The sequence below is a fragment of the Mesoplodon mirus genome (assembly GCF_964341445.2).
Source record: "Mesoplodon mirus genome assembly, chromosome: 11".
In the NCBI taxonomy this organism is placed as follows: Eukaryota; Metazoa; Chordata; class Mammalia; order Artiodactyla; family Ziphiidae; genus Mesoplodon; species Mesoplodon mirus.
In genome coordinates this window covers 55048267-55066134 of record NC_138987.1, presented here as the reverse complement: position 1 = coordinate 55066134, position 17868 = coordinate 55048267, and positions in this window count along the sequence as shown.

Genomic DNA, 17868 nt, shown 5'->3' with positions numbered 1-17868 from the left:
ATCTTCCTTGGGTATCTCTGGTACTAAATGGAAATCTTCTCTCCTTCTGTGTCAACCCAAGCAGAAGTGGCACATGAGTAGTCTGGCTTCATGGAAGCCAGGCAGGAGCATGTCCTCAAATTGGAGGGGAGAGCTGTGCACATCAGTTACTCCAAGGGCTTCCCATTCCAGGATTTCTGTGAATTTATAATGTCCACTTGTTTGCACTGTATTCTCAGGACTTAACATGAGAGTCCATGAAGACTGTGCTGAAGGTGCTATGGAAGATGGTGGAGTAGAAGGATGTGCGTTCACTCCTTCTTATGAGAGCACTGGAATCACAGCTAACTGCTGAACAATCATCGACAGGAAGACACTGGAACTCACCATAAAAGATACCCCACATTCAAAAACAAAGGAGAAGCCACAGTGAGATGGTAGGAGGGGCACAATCACAATAAAATCAAATCCCATAACTGCTTGATGGGTGACTCACAAACTGGAGAACACTTATACCACAGAAGTCCACCCACTGGAGTGAAGGTTCTGAGCCCCATGTCAGGCTTCCCAACCTGGGGGTCTGGCAATAGGAGGAGGAATTCCTAGAGAATCAGACTTTGAAGGCCAATGAGAATTGATTGCAGGACTTTGACAGGACTGGGGGAAACAGAGACTTCACTCTTGGAGGGCACACACAAACTAGTGTGTGCATCAAGACCCAGGGGAAGGAGCAGTGACCCCATAGGAGACTGAACCAGACCTACCTGCTAGAGTTGGAGAGTCTCCTGCAGAGGTGGTGGGTGGCTGTGGCTCACCATGAGGACAAGGACACTGGCAACAGAAGTAATCCTTGGCGTGAGCCCTCCCAGAGTCCGCAATTAGCCCCACCATAGAGTGGGGTAGGCTCCAGTGGTGGGCTGCCTCAGGCCAAACAACCAACGGGGAGGGAACCCAGTCCCACCCATCAGCAGACAAGTGGATTAAAGTTTTACTGAGCTTTGCCTAGCAGAGCAACAGCCAGCTCTACCCACCACCAGTCCCTCCCATTAGGAAGCTTGCACAAGCTTCTTAGATAGCCTCATCCACCAGAGGGCAGACAGCAGAAGCAAGAGGAACTACAGTCTTGCAGCCTGTGGGAAAAAAAACACATTCACAGAAAGATAGACAAAATGAAAATGTAGAGGACTATATACCAGATGAGGGAAGAAGATAAAACTCCAGAAAAACAGCTAAATGAAGTGGAGATAGGCAACTTTGCAGAAAAAGAATTCAGAATAATGACAGTGAAGATGATCCAGGACCTCGGAAAAAGAATGGAGGTCAAGATCGAGAAGATGCCAGAAATGTTTAACAAAGACCTAGAAGAATTAAAGAACAAACAAACACCTAGAAAAATTAAAGAATAAACAGAGAGGAACAATATAATAACTGAAATGGAAACTACACTAGAAGGAATCAATAGCAGAATAACCGAGGCAGAAGAAAGGATAAGTGACCTGGAAGACAGAATGGTGGAATTCACTGTCATGGAACAGAATAAAGATAAAAGAATTAAAAGAAATGAAGACAGCTTAAGAGACCTCTGGGACAACATTAAACACAACAACATTTTCATTATAGGGGTCCCAGAAGGAGAAGAGAGAGAGAAAGGACCTGAGAAAGTATTTGAAGAGATTATAGTCGAAAAATTCCCTAACATGGGAAAGGAAATAGCCACCCAAGTCCAAGAAGCTCAGAGAGTCCCAAGAAAGATAAATCCAAGGAGAAACACACTGATACACACAGTAATCAAATTGACAAAAATAAAAGACAAAGAAAAATTATTGAAAGCAGCAAGGGAAAAATGACAAATAACATACAAGGGAACTCCCATAAGGTTAACAGCTGATTTCTCAGCAGAAGCTCTAGAAGCCAGAAGGGAGTGGCACAATATACTTAAAGTGATGAAAGGGAAGAACGTACAACCAAGGTTACTCTACCTGGCAAGGATCTCATTCAGATTCTATGGAGAAATCAAAAGCTTGACAGACAAGCAAAAGCTAAGAGAATTCAACACCAACAAACCAGCTTTACAACAAATGCTAAAGGAACGTCTCTAAGTGGGAAACGTTTTCTTCTCTCATAAGAGAAGAAAAGGACCTACTATAACAAACCCATAACAATTAAGAAAATGGTAATAGGAACATACATATTGATAATTACCTTAAACGTGAATGAATTAAATGCTCCAACCGCTGAATGGATACAAAAACAAGACCCATATATATGCTGTCTACAAGAGACCCATTTCAGACCTAGGGACACACACAGACTGAAAGTGAGGGTATGGAAAAAGATATTCCATGCAAATGGAGATCAAAAGAAAGCTGGAGTAGCAATACTCATATCAGATAAAATAGACTTTAAAATAAAGAATGTTACAAGAGACAAGGAAGGACACTACATAATGATCAAGGGATTGATCCAAGAAGAGGATATAACAATTATAAATATATATGCACCCAATATAGGAGCACCTCGATACATAAGGCAACTGCTAACTGATATAAAAGAGGAAATCGACAGTAACACAATAATTGTGGGAGACTTTAACACCTCATTTACACCAATGATCAGAATATCCAGACAGAAAATTAATAAGGAAACACAAGTTTTAAAAGACACAACAGACCCTATAGATTTAATTGATATTTATAGGACATTCCATCCAAAACCAGCAGATTACACTTTCTTCTCAAGTGCACACGGAACATTCTCCAGGAGAGGTCACATCTTGGGTCACAAATCAAGCTACAGTAAATTTAAGAATATTGAAATCATATCAAGCATCCTTTCTGACCACAACTCTATGAGATTAGAAATCAATTACAGGGAAAAAATGTAAAAAACACAAACACATGGAGGCTAAACAATACGTTACTAAATAACCAAGAGATCACTGAAGAAATAAAGAGGAAATCAAAAAATACCTAGAGACAAATGACAATGAAAACAACACGATCCAAAACCTATGGGATGTAGCCAAAGCAGTTCTAAGAGGGAAGTTTATAGCAATACAAGCCTACTCAAGAAACAAGAAAATCTCAGATAAACAATCTAACATTACACCTAAAGGAACTAGAGAAAGAAGAACAAAGAGAACCCAAAGTTAGTAGAAGGAAAGAAATCATAAAGATCACAGCAGAGGGCTTCCCTGGTGGCGCAGTGGTTGAGAGTCCGCCTGCCGATGCAGGGGACACGGGTTCGTGCCCCGATCCCGGAAGATCCCACATGCCGCGGAGCGGCTGGGCCCGCGAGCCATGGCCGCGGAGCCTGTGTGTCCGGAGCCTGTGCTCCGCAACGGGAGAGGCCACAGCAGTGAGAGGCCCGCGTACAGCAAAAAAAAAAAAAAAAAAAAAAAAAAAAAAAAAAAAAAAAAAAAAAAGATCACAGCAGAAATAAATGCAATAGAAACAAAAAAACAATAGCAAAGATCAATAAAACTAAAAGTTGGTTCTTTGAGAAGGTAAACAAAGTTGATAAACCTTTAGCCAGACTCATCAAGTAAAAGAGGGAGAGGACTCAAAACAATAAAAATAGAAATGAAAAAGGAGAAGTTACAACGGACACGACAGAAATACAAAGCAGCCTAAGAGACTACTACAAGCGAAACTATGCCAATGAAATGGACAACCTGGAAAGATGGACAAATTCTTAGAAAGGTATAAGCTTCAAAGACTGAACAAGGAAGAAATAGAAAATATGATCAGACCAACTGAACAAGGAAAAAATAGAAAATATGATCAGACCAATCACCAGTAATGAAATTGAAACTGTGATTAAAAATCTTCCAACAAGCAAAAGTCCAGGATCAGATGGCTTCACAGGTGAATTCTACTGAATATTTAGAGAAGAGCTAGTGCCTACCCTTCTCAAAGTCTTCCAGAAAATTGCAGAGGAGGAACACTCCTAAACTCAATCTATGAGGCCACCATCACTGTGATACCAAAACCAGACAGAGATACTACAAAAAAAGAAAATTACTGTATATTACTATATTATTGATGCATATAGATGCAAAAATCCTCAACAAAATACTAGCAAACAGAATCCAACAACACATTAAAAGGATCATACACCATGATCAAGTGGGATTTAACACAGTGATGCAAGGGTTCTCCAATATATGCAAATCAATCAATGTGATACACCATATTAACAAATTGAAGAAAAAAACCATATGATCATCTCAATAGATGCAGAAAAAGCTTTTGACAAAATTCAACACCGATTTATGATAAAAACTCTCCAGACAGTTTAGAGGGAACCTACCTCAACATAATAAAGGGCATATATGACAAAACCACAGCAAACTTCACTCTCAATGGTGAAAAACTGAAAGCATTTCCTCTAAGATCAGGAAGAAGACAAGAATGTCCACTCTCGCCACTATTATTCAACATTGTTTTGGGAGTCCTAGCCATGGCGATCAGACAAGAAAAAGAGATAAAAGGAAAGAAATTGGAAAAGAAGAAAAACTGTTACTGTTTGCAGATGACATGATACTATACATAGAGAATCCTAAAGATGCTACCAGAAAACTACGAGAGCTAATCAATGAATTTGGTAAAGTAGCATGATATAAAATTAATGCACAGAAATCTCTTGCATTCCTATACACTAATGTTGAAAAATCTGAAAGAGAAATTAAGGAAACATTCCCATTTACCACTGCAATAAAAAGAATAAAATATCTAGGAATAAACCTACCTAGGGAGACAAAAGACCTGTATGCAGAAAACTATGACACTGATGAAAGAAATTAAAGATGATACAAACAGATGGAGAGATATACCATGTTCTTGACTTGGAAGAATCAACACTGTGAAAATGACTCTACTACCCAAAGCAATCTATAGATTCAATGCAATCTCTATCAAACTACCACTGGCATTTTCCACAGAACTAGAACAAAAAATTTCACAATTTGTATGGAAACACAAAAGACCCCGAATAGCCAAAGCAGTCTTGAGAAAGAAAAATGGAGCTGGGAGAATCAGACTCCCTGACTTCAGACTATACTACAAAGCTACAGTAATCAAGACAGTATGGTACTGGCACAAAAACAGAAGTATAGACCAATGGAACAGGAGAGAAAGCCCAGAGATAAACCCACACACATATGGTCATCTTATCTTTGATAAAGGAGGCAAGAATATACGATGGAGAAAAGACAGCCTCTTCAATTAGTGGTGCTGGGAAAACTGGACAGCTACATGTAAAAGAATGAAATTAGAACACTCCCTAACATCATACACAAAAATAAACTTAAAATGGATTAAAGACCTAAATGTAAAGCCAGACACTATCAAACTCTCAGTGGAAAACATAGGCAGAACACTCTATGACATAAATCACAGCAAGATCCTTTTTGACCCACCTCCTAGAGAAATGAAAATAAAAACAAAAATAAACAAATGGGACCTAATGAAGCTTAAAAGCTTTTACTCAGCAAAGGAAACCATAAACAAGAAGAAAAGACAACCCTCAGAATGGGAGAAAATATTTGCAAACGAATCAACGGACAAAGGATTAATCTCCAAAATATATAAACAGCCCATGCAGCTCAATATTAAAAAAACAAACATCCCAATCCAAAAATGGGCAGAAGACCTAAATGGACATTTCTCCAAAGAAGACATACAGATGGCCAAGAAGCACATGAAAAGCTGCTTAGCATCACTAATTATTAGAGAAATTAGAGAAATGTAAATCAAAACTACAATGAGGTATCACCTCACAGCAATTAGAATGGGCATCATTAGAAAATGTACAAACAAGAAATGCTGGAGAGGGTGTGGAGAAATGGGAACACTCTTGCACTGTTGGTGGGAATGTAAATTGATACAGCCACTATGGAGAACAGTATGGAGGTTCCTTAAAAAACTAAAAATAGAATTACCATATGACCCAGCAATCCCACTACTGGGCATATACCCAGAGAAAACCATAATTCAAGAAGACACATGCACCCCAATGTTCATTGCAGCACTATTTACAATAGCCAGGTCATGGAAGCAACCTAAATGCCCATCAACAGAGGAATGGATAAAGAAGATGTGGTACATATATACAATGGAATATTACTCAGCCATAAAAAGGAACGAAATTGGGTCATTTGTAGAGACGTGGATGGATCTAGAGACAGTCATACAGAGTGAAGTAAGTCAGAAAGAGGAAAACAAATATCGTATATTAACACATATATGTGCAACCTAGAAAAATGGTACAGATGAACCAGTTTGCAGGACAGGAATAAAGATGCAGGTGTAGAGAATGGACTTGAGGACACGGGGAGGGGGAATTGTAAGCTGCGATGAAGCGAGAGAGTAACATTGACATATACAGGCAGCTAGTGGGAAGAAGCTGCATCGCACAGGGAGATCAGCTCAGTGCTTTGTGACCACCTAGAGGGGTGGGATAGGGAGGGTGGGAGGGAGAGGCAAGGGGAGGGGCTATGGGGATATATGTATACATATAGCAGATTCACTTTGTTGTACAGCAGAAACTAACACAACACTGTAAAGCAATTATACTCCAATAAAGATGTTAAAGAAAAAAAATACTGCACTGTATACTGAAAAAGAAGAAGATGAAGAGAGTAGCTTCATATTCATGGGTCGATGTCCTTCTCTGCCTGGATAAGTGAAAAACTGAGCCAGAGAGGGGAGTAGAGACAGATGGCAGGGCACAGGAAGTGAAGTAGGGTTAGAGTGACAACAGAGGAGAGGCCTGCAACCCAAGAGCTGGTGTTCTAAAAATGTGTGAGTATCTGGTGCATCACATGGACACTCAGAAGGTATCTGGGTTTGGACAGGTATACCTCACAGACACAGGATAAATTCACACCCAGTAGAGTAAACATTCTTACCCTAATCTCTTTTTCTTCCCCAACAGTGGAGAATCTACAGCTTAGAAGTGGGAGCAGAAAAAGATGTCCGAGAGACAGACAAGGCCACTTGTCTCTATTTCGAGTGCTTTGAGTGGGACAAGGAACAGAAGAGTGGAAAACCCTCTGGTCCACTGCACCTTCCCCAAAGCACAGGTCAAGCCTATGCTTGGGAAAAGGGAACAGGTACAATGTGCGTTGAGTCTGAGATTAAAATATTTGTGTGCACAGACTTTTTTTTTTTTTTTCGGTACGCGGGCCTCTCATTGTTGTGGCCTCTCCCGTTGCGGAGCACAGGTTCCGGATGCGCAGGCCCAGCGGCCATGGCTCACGGGCCCAGCCGCTCCGCGGCATATGGGATCCTCCCAGACCAGGGCACGAACCCGTATCCCCTGCATCGGCAGGCGGACTCTCAACCACTGCGCCACCAGGGAGGCCCCCCAAGGCTCTTTTTTGTCGCACCATTGGGTCTTTCATGAACTGAGAAAGTCAGTGCATACTTCCGTAATTCAGCACACACCGTTGAGCTCCATGCACACTCCTCACACCTGGTGTGCACACTCCTGTGGAAAGAGGGTTGTGAGAACCGGAAATGAACCTGAGGCTGTTTGGGCAGGGATTTCTGAGGTCCAGCTCTTTGAAGTAGGAGATACAGAGTATGCCGACTGTGGGTGGGTGTATCAGCTAGACTCTGCAGGACCCTCACCGTGTGAAGAGTGATGGGTGGGAAGGAAGCTAAACAAGCCCTAAAACGGAAGTCCAGGCCTGGACCACAGTTGCCTGTGTCTAAAGGTGGTACTGTTATGGACCTGGGTTCTTAGACTATTTAGTCAATATAAATTGATAATAGGCCAGACAAGAAATTCAGGCATGGCTTTATTGGGACTCGTGCTGCAGCACAAGGGAGTGAAACCAAGTAACAGGTGCCCTTGCTCGCTCACTGAGGGCGAGCTGGTCCCTTAAATGGGGTGAGGGTAGGGGCAGATCCGTGGGTCAGGCCAGCGGGTGGCTTAGGTGGCCTGCCCACTCCCTTGGTGGTGCTGTGTGCAGGGATCATGGGTAGTACCCTGTGTTTGCTCCTGACGCCTCAGAAGTAGCAGTTGGGTTTTGGTCTTTCTGTTTTGCCCCAGCTGCACGTGCCTGCAGTTATTTTCAGCCCCTTATAGTTTCTTTGTACTCTGTTGCTGGAGGAGACTTTGTCCAGGTCCGAGCACTGCGGCAAAGGGTCCCAGGCCCCAGGTCCCAGCCTGTCTCAGTACTGTTTAAAGGTAATTTGTCTTTTGTCTCAGGCTGTTTAAAATTTTTTCTTTTTGCCTTTGGTTTTCAGTGGTTTAATATAAATGCCTAGATTTGTTTTCTTTTCTATTTATCTTGCTCGAGGTTTGTAGTGGTTATGAAACTACTCTCTCTTATCTCTAAACCCACCCTTATGCTTTGTGATGTGCAGAATATGGAAAGTATTTTCTTCTTTGACATCCAACTCCTCTTAGGTTGTGGCACTAAAGGGAGACTACTTGCTGTTTCTGTTCGCATCACCCCAGCAATAGCTGGGGTTCCACTTTCAGCTTTTTCTCAGCACTCCTGGAACTAGCGCCCTCATGCCCTCTCAGCCATAGCAGGAACAAGGAAGCTCCCCTTCCCAGCTTCATAAGACCCCTTCTCTGAGCTCCTGAGATGGCAGCACAGATGGGCAGCACCCTGTTTAAGGATCTGAGTCCCAGCTCATGGAGAATCTCTTGCAGGCTTTCAGTTGCTGATGATCCAACCTCTTCTCTTTGTTCCCTTAGCCCCAACTCTGTGATTACTATCTCTGTATTACCATAATGTTCCCTTTTCGCTTTTCCAATTTTTCAACTTCTGTTTAGCTACATTTTCATATTAAATTATATTGCTCTGTCCCATTCTGTCTGTCCTTTCTGTGACTCTAAAGATACGTATGTTAGATCTTACCATTTCCCATAAGACTTTGATGATTTTATGCTGTATTTCTCATTTTTTGGGTCTCTGTCTTTCAGTCAGGATATTTTCTGTTGACCCACATTCTAGTTTTTTTCATCTTCTCTTCTTCTGTTTCTAATCTGCTTAATTTTGGTTATTATATTTTTCAGTTCTAGAGTTTACTTTTGGTTCTATTTTATAGAATCCAGTTCTCTAGAGACATTCTCCATTTTGCCACATATTTTCTTGAACACATTAATCAAACTCATTTAAAAGTGCACGTCTGAGTAGATAACAAGTATTGTCAAGGATGTGGAGAAAAAGGAACCCTTGTGCCCTGTTATTGGAAATGTAAATTAGTACAGCCATTATAGAAAACAGTAGGGAGAGCCCTCAAAAAATGAAAAATAGGACTGACATATGATTCAGCATCCTACTTCTGGCTATATATCCAAAGGAGGTGAAATCAGTATCTTGAAGAGATATCTGCATTACTGTGTTCATTGCAGCGTTATTCACAATAGCCAAGACATGGAAACAACCTAAGTGTATGCCAGTGAATGAATGGATAAAGAAAATGAGGTATAGCTATACAATGGAATATTATTCAGCCATAGAAAGAAGGAAATCCTACCATTTGTGACAAAATGGATGGACCTAGAGGGCAGTGTGGTAAGTGAAATAAGTCAGAAAGAAAGACAAATACTGTATGATCTCACTTATATGTAGAATCTCAAAAAGCTGAACTCTTAGAAACGGAGAGTAGATTGGTGGTTTCCAGCGGTTGGGGGAAATGAGAAGATGTTGGTCAAAGGGTACAAACTTCCAATTATAAGAAGAATAAGTTCTGGGGATCTAATGTACAGCATGATGACTAGTTAATCTAGTACAGTTAATACACTGTATTACATTCTTTAAATTTTCTGAGAGTAGATCTTAAATGTCCTCAACACACACACACAAAATGGTAATTACATGAGGCGATGGATGTGTTAACCTTATTGTGGTAATTATTTCACAATATACATGTATATCAAATCATCCTGCTGTGTGCTTTAAACTCACACAATGTTGTTTGTCAATTATATAAAGCTAGAAAAAAGGCAAATGTTTATTGAACAAATAGATGAATGAATATGAAAATGAAATAAAGTAAAATGCATGTCTGATAACTCTAATATCTGAGATCTCCAGTTGATCTGTTCTATGGTCTTTTATTTTCCTTTTTTGGTCATTTGGTCCCGTCTTAAGGAATACCTGACATTTTTAGAAATGAAATTGAGACTCTGGCTGATGTCATCTCAGTCCAGAAAAGGATGACTTTTGCTTTGTGCAGGCATTTAGAGTCAAATCATCTTAATCCAATCTGACACTGAGCCGTTTCAAAATTGTTTCCAAATTGTTGTAAGACTGTTCTATTTCTTGTTCAGTATTACTCCTATGGTATAGTGCTTCTGTGACCTTCCATGGCTCTAGCTAAAGGGGTAATTACCACTTACCTCTTCTTGGTGGACCCTTAGCTCCAATTTCAAACTACAGTTGTATCTGCTTGGCTTCTCAGCCTCATAGACTCTACTTTCTGTTCAGCTTTTTACCCTTTTATCATGTGCTACATATGGCATTTACGTATCTCATGGGGAAAATTGATGCAGAATGTTGGGCTCACCTTAAAAGATTTTGCTTCTTTTGGGGATCTTGACCCAACAAATCCTGCCTGCCTTGGTAGCCCTGAATTTTAAGTTTTGTGTCCATATACCCATGAACTGCCAAAAGCTCAGCTAAGGTTCTCAGCCTCTTAGCTATCGGTTTCTGCTAGGCTTCTCAGTCTCTTGGCCATGTACCACTTACACACAGACAAAGGCCTTGAGGAGACAATTAATACAGAATATGAAGCTCATCTCAGTACTCTTCTCTTCCCTCTGAGGTCTTGTTCTCTGACTCTTGACAGCCTTGTTAGACTTTCCAATACTTTCAAACAAATACTTTTTGCACTTCATTTATCTTTTTCTAGTTCTCAAAAGGAATGTTGATAGATAAAGCTGATTCTACATGATCAGGAGTGAGGTGTCTACATTCTTTATAACTCAGAAAACATGAGATTTCTAGAATGATGGCCTAACTTTGTAGGTAAAGCTTTGAATTCCCCAAAAATCGTAGTTTGGGCTGTATCAAATATTTCTCTGTCATTCGGCTCTTGGTTGCCTTTCTCTGGATGTTCCACTTTCATCTCTGTGATAACTTGGTAGTGAGGTGATTTAAAGAGAAATTCCTTTCGTTTTTCAAATGATTGTTGGGGGAGGGAGAAAGAAAGGGGGTGAAATCTGGCTTGACAAGAGCTGGCAAACCACTGCCTGTCCACCTCTGCACCTTTCTCTTATGCCCAGAAAAATTACATGCATTGATAGTGCTCCTGATATTCCTCTTCCAGGTTTCTAAATCTTTCAGCAAAGTCCTTTAGGAATACTGGGATCTGCACCATTCCCTATTCAGAGATGACATTTGAGTGATTGCTTCTATTAATTTCTCTCATAAATATTCAACTCTCTGAGTATATATAGTTGAGGCTTGTTCAGCAAAAGACAGACAATGTCCTAAGGCACTTGTTACAGTTGCTGCCAAAATACGTTTGTTGTACAGTGGCTACTTGGATTCTGTATCTTTTCTTGCATAATTGGGATACTTTAAATATTTTCTCTTAATGGGGCGACAACACATTCCCAACTTTCCAATTTCTGCCTTGAAAAACTGTTACCAAACACAGGTTTGTGTGCCTGATGCACAGTGAGGCCAAACAAACCAAAACGTCAGAGTTTGGAGCAGAGAAAAGTTTACTGCAGGGCCATGCAGGGAGAATGGGTGACTCATGCCCCCCCCCAAACTCCTGAACTCCCCAAAGCGTTTCAGCAAAGCATTTAAAAAAATTTTATAATGAAACAGATTAAGTTGGAAATTACAGATTATATGAGCACTATTCTTTCTATGTCTTTTCTAGGTCTCCATATGTATATTTTCCTCTAAATATATATACTTTACTTTTTGAAAATAGTATTTTACCTGAAAGGTGAGGAAAGTCTGAATTCATGTTTAATTCACAAAATTGCCTCAACTCAACAAATGTTTGGACTTAAGAAAATTACAGTTAGGTCTCCAGGCATCCTTTTTTTTTTAACATCTTTATTGGAGTATAATTGCCTTACATTGTTGTGTTAGTTTCTGCTGTATTACAAAGTGAATCAGCTATACGTATACATATATCCCCATATCCCCTCCCTCTTGCGTCTGCCTCCCGCCCTCCCTATCCTTCTAGGTGGTCACAAAGCACTGAGCTGAGCTGATCTCCCTGTGCTATGTGGCTGCTTCCCAGTAGCTATCTGTTTTACATTTGGTAGTGTATATATGTCCATGCCACTCTCTCACTTCGTCTCAGCTTACCCTTCCCCTCCCCGTGTCCTCAAGTCCATTCTCTACATCTGCGTCTTTATTCCTGTCGTGCCCGTAGGTTCTTCAGAACCATTTTATTTTTTTAGATTCCATATATATGTGTTAGCATACGGTATTTGTTTTTCTCTTTCTGAATTACTTCACTCTGTATGACAGACTCGAGGTCCATCCACCTCACTACAAATATCTCAATTTCGTTTCTTTTTATGGCTGAGTAATATTCCATTGTATATATGTGCCACATCTTTTTTATCCATTCATCGATGATGGACACTTAGGTTGCTTCCATGTGCTGGCTATTGTAAATAGAGCTGCAATGAACATTTTGGTACATGACTCTTTTTGAATTATGGTTTTCTAAGGGTATATGCCCAGCAGTGGGATTGCTGGGTCGTATGGTAGTTCTATTTAGTTTTTTAAGGAACCTCCATGCTGTTCTCCATAGTGGCTGTATCAATTTACATTCCCACCAACAGTGCAAGAGTGTTCCCTTTTCTCCACACCCTCTCCAGCATTTATTGTTTCTAGATTTTTTGCTGATGGCCATTCTGACCGGTGTGAGATGATATCTCATTGTAGTTTTGATTTGCATTTCTCTAATGATTAATGATGTTGAGCATTCTTTCATGTGTTTGTTGGCAATCTGCATATCTTCTTTGGAGAAATGTCTATTTAGGTCTTCTGACCATTTTTGGATTGGGTTGTTTGTTTTTTTGTTATTGAGCTGCATGAGCTGCTTGTAAATTTTGGAGATTAATCCTTTGTCAGTTGCTTCATTTGCAAATACTTTCTCCCTTTCTGAGGGTTGTCTTTTGTCTTGTTTATGGTTTCCTTTGCTGTGCAAAAGCTTTGAAGTTTCATTAGGTCCCATTTGTTTATGTTTGTTTTTATTTTCATTTCTCTAGGAGGTGGGTCAAAAAGGATCTTGCTGTGATTTATGTCATAGAGTGTTCTGCCTATGTTTTCCTCTAGGAGTTTGATAGTTTCTGGCCTTACGTTTAGGTCTTTAATCCATTTTGAGCTTATTTTTGTGTATGGTGTTAGGGAGTGATCTAATCTCATACTTTTACATGTCCTTGTCCAGTTTTCCCAGCACCATTTGTTGAAGAGGCTGTGTTTTCTCCACTGTATATTCTTGCCTCCTTTATCAAAGATAAGGTGACCATATGTGCGTGGGTTTATCTCTGGGCTTTCTATCCTGTTCCATTGGTCTATATTTCTGTTTTTGTGCCAGTACCATACTGTCTTGATTACTGTAGCTTTGTAGTATAGTCTGAAGCCAGGGAGCCTGATTCCTCCAGCTCCGTTTTTTGTTCTCAAGATTGCTTTGGCTATTTGGGGTCTTTTGTGTTTCCATACAAATTGTGAAATGTTTTGTTCTAGTTCTGTGAAATATGCAAGTGGTAGTTTGATAGGGATTGCATTGAATCTGTAGATTGCTTTGGGTAGTAGAGTCATTTTCACAATGTTGTTTCTTCCAATCCAAGAACATGGTATATCTCTCCATCTATTTGTATCATCTTTAATTTCTTTCATCAGTGTCTTATAATTTTCTGCATACAGGTCTTTTGTCTCCTTAGGTAGGTTTATTCCTAGATATTTTATTCTTTTTGTTGAAATGGTAAATGGGAGTGTTTTCTTAATTTCTCTTTCACATTTTTCATCATTAGTGTATAGGAATGCAAGAGATTTCTGTGCATTAATTTTGTATCCTGCTACTTTACCAAATTCATTGATTAGCTCTCGTAGTTTTCTGGTAGCATCCTTAGGATTCTCTATGTAGAGTATCATGTCATCTGCAAACAGTGACAGTTTTACTTCTTCTTTTCCAATTTAGATTCCTTTTATTTCTTTTTTTTTCTCTGATTGCTGTGGCTAAAACTTCCAAAACTATGTTGAATAAGAGTGGTGAGAGTGGGCAACCTTGTCTTGTTCCTGATCTTAGTGGAAATGGTTTCAGTTTTTCACCATTGAGGACGATGTTGGCTGTGGGTTTGTCATATATGGCCTTTATTATGTTGAGGAAAGTTCTCTCTATGCCTACTTTGCAGGGTTTTTATCATAAATGGGTGTTAAATTTTGTCGAAAGCTTTCTCTGCATCTACTGAGATGATCATATGGTTTTTCTCTTTCAATTTGTTAATATGGTGTATCACATTGATTGATTTGTGTATATTTAAGAACCCTTGCATTCCTGGGATAAACCCCACTTGATCATGGCGTATGATCCTTTTAATGTGTTGTTGGATTCTGTTTGCTACTATTTTGTTGAGGATTTTTGCATCTATGTTCATCAGTGATATTGGCCTGTAGTTTTCTTTCTTTGTGACATCTTTGTCTGGTTTTGGTATCAGGGTGATGGTGTCCTCGTAGACTGAGTTTGGGAGTGTTCCTCCCTCTGCTATGTTTTGGAAGAGTTTGAGAAGGATAGGTGTTAGCTCTTCTGTTAATGTTTGATAGAATTCGCCTGTGAAGCCATCTGGTCCTGGGCTTTTGTTTGTTGGAAGATTTTAAATCACAGTTTCAATTTCAGTGCTTGTGATTGGTCTGTTCATATTTTCTATTTCTTCCTGGTTCAGTCTTGGAAGGTTATACCTTCTAAAAATTTGTCCATTTCTTCCAGGTTGTCCATTTTATTGGCATAGAGTTGCTTGTAGTAATCTCTCATGATCCTTTGTATTTCTGCAGTGTCAGTTGTTCCTTCTCCTTTTTCATTTCTAATTCTATTGATTTGAGTCTTCTGCCTTTTTTCTTGATGAGTCTGGCTAATGGTTTATCAATTTTGTTTATCTTCTCAAAGAACCAGCTTTTAGTTTTTTTTTTTTGTGGTACGCGTGCTTCTCACTGTTGTGGCCTCTCCCTTTGCAGAGCACAGGCTCTGGACGAACAGGCTCAGCGGCCATGGCTCACAGGCCCAGCCGCTCCATGGCATGTGGGATCTTCCCGGACCTGGGCACGAACCCATGTCTCCTGCATTGGCAGGCGGACTCTCAACCACTGCGCCACCAGGGAAGCCCTCAGCTTTTAGTTTTATTGATCTTTGCTATCGTTTCCTTCATTTCTTTTTCATTTATTTCTGATCTGATCTTTATGATTTCTTTCCTTCTGCTAACTTTGGGGTGTTTTTGTTCTTCTTTCTCTAATTGCTTTAGGTACAAGGTTAGGTTGTTTTTTTGAGATGTTTCCTGTTTCTTAAGGTAGGATTGTATTGCTATCAACTTCCCTCTTAGAACTGCTTTTGCTGCATCCCATAGGTTTTGGGTCGTCGTGTCTCCATTGCCACTTGTTTCTAGGTATTTTTTGATTTCCTCTTTGATTTCTTTAGTGATCAGTTGGTTATTAAGTAGTGTACTGTTTAGCCTCCATGTGTTTGTGTTTTTTACAGATCTTTTCCTGTAATTGATATCTAGTCTCATGGTGTAGTGGTCGGAAAAGATACTTGATATGATTTCAGTTTTCTTAAATTTACAAAGGCTTGATTTGTGACCCAGGATATGCTCTATCCTGGAGAGTGTTCCATGAGCACTTGAGAAAAATGTGTATTCTGTTGTTTTTGGATGGAATGTCCTGTAAATATTAATTAAGTCCGTCTTGTTTAATGTATCATTTAAAGCTTGTGTTTCCTTATTTATTTTCATTTTGGATGATCTGTCCATTGGTGAAAGTGGGATGTTAAAGTCCCCTACTATGATTGTGTTACTGTCGATTTCCCCTTTTATGGCTGTTAGTATTTGCCTTATGTATTGACGTGCTCCTGCGTTGGGTGCCTAAAAATTTACAATTGTTATATCTTCTTCTCGGATCAATCCCTTGATCATTATGTAGTGTCCTTCTTTTTCTCTCGTGATAGTCTTTATTTTAAAGTCTATTTTGTCTGATATGAGAATTTCTACTCCAGCTTTCTTTTGATTTCCATTTGCATGGAATATCTTTTTCCATCCCCTCACTTTCAGTCTGTATGTGTCCCTAGGTCTGAAGTGGGTCTCTTGTAGACACCATATATATGGGTCTTGTTTTTGTATCCATTCAGCCAGTCTGTGTCTTTTGGTGGGAGTATTTAATCCATTTACATTTAAGGTAATTATCAATATGTATGTTCCTATTCCCATTTTCTTAATTGTTTTGGGTTCGTTATTGTAGGTCTTTTCCTTGTGTTGTGTTTCTTGCCTAGAGAAGTTCCTTTAGCATTTGTTGTAAAGCTGGTTTGGTGGCGCTGAACTCTCTCAGCTTTTGCTTGTCTGTAAAGGTTTTAATTTCTCCATCAAATCTGAATGAGATCCTTGCTGAGTAGAGTAATGTTTGTTGTAGGTTTTTCTCCTTCATCGCTTTAAATATGTCCTGCTACTCCCTTCTGGCTTGCAGAGTTTCCGCTGAAAGATCAGCTGTTAACCTTATGGGGATTCCCTTGTGTGTTATTTGTTGTTTTTCCCTTGCTGCTTTTAATATGTGTTCTTTATATTTAATTTTTGATAGTTTGATTAATATGTGTCTTGGCATGTTTCTCCTTGTATTTATCCTGTATGGGACTCTCTGTGCTTCCTGGAATTGATTAACTATTTCCTTTCCCATATTAGGGAAGTTTTCAACTATAATCTCTTCAAATATTTTCTCAGTCCCTTTTTTTTTCTCTTCTTCTTCTGGGACCGCCATAATTCAAATGTTGGTGCATTTAATGTTGTCCCAGAGGTCTCTGAGACTTTCCTCAGTTATTTTCGTTCTTTTTTCTTTCTTCTGCTCTGCAGTAGTTATTTCCATTATTTTATCTTCCAGGTCAGTTATCCGTTCTTCTGCCTCAGTTATTCTGCTATTGATCCCTTCTAGAGTATTTTAAATTTCATTTATTGTGTTGTTCATTGTTGCTTGTTTCATCTTTAGTTCTTCTAGGTCCTTGTTAAATGTTTCTTGCATTTTCTCTATTGTATTTCCAAGATTTTGGATCATCTTTGCTATCATTATTCTGAATTCTTTTTCAGGTAGACTGCCTATTTCCTCTTCATTTGTTAGGTCTGGTGAGTTTTTACCTTGCTCCTTCATCTGCTGTGTGTTTTTCTGTCTTCTCATTTTGCTTCTCTTACTGTGTTTGGGGTCTCCTTTTTGCAGGCTGCAGGTTCATAGTTACCGTTGTTTTTGGTGTCTGTCCCCAGTGGGTGAGGTTGGTTCACTGGGTTGTGTAGGCTTCCTGGTGGAGGGGACTAGTGCCTGTGTTCTGGTGGATGAGGCTGGATCTTGTCTTTCTGGTGGGCTGGTCCACGTCTGGTGGTGTGTTTTGGGGTGTCTGTGGACTTTTTGTGATTTTAGGCAGCCTCTCTGCTAATGGGTGGCGTTGTGTTCCTGTCTTGCTAGTTGTTTGGCATAGGGTGTCCAGCACTGTAGCTTGCTGGTCGTTGAGTGAAGCTGGGTCTTGGTGTTGAGATGGACATCTCTGGGAGATTTTCACCGTTTGATATTACGTGGAGCTGGGAGGTCTCTTGTGGACCAGTGTCCTGAAGTTGGCTCTCCCACCTCAGAGGCACAGCACTGACTCCTGGCTGCAGCACCAAGAACCTTTCATCCACACGGCTCAGAATAAAAGGGAGAAAAAA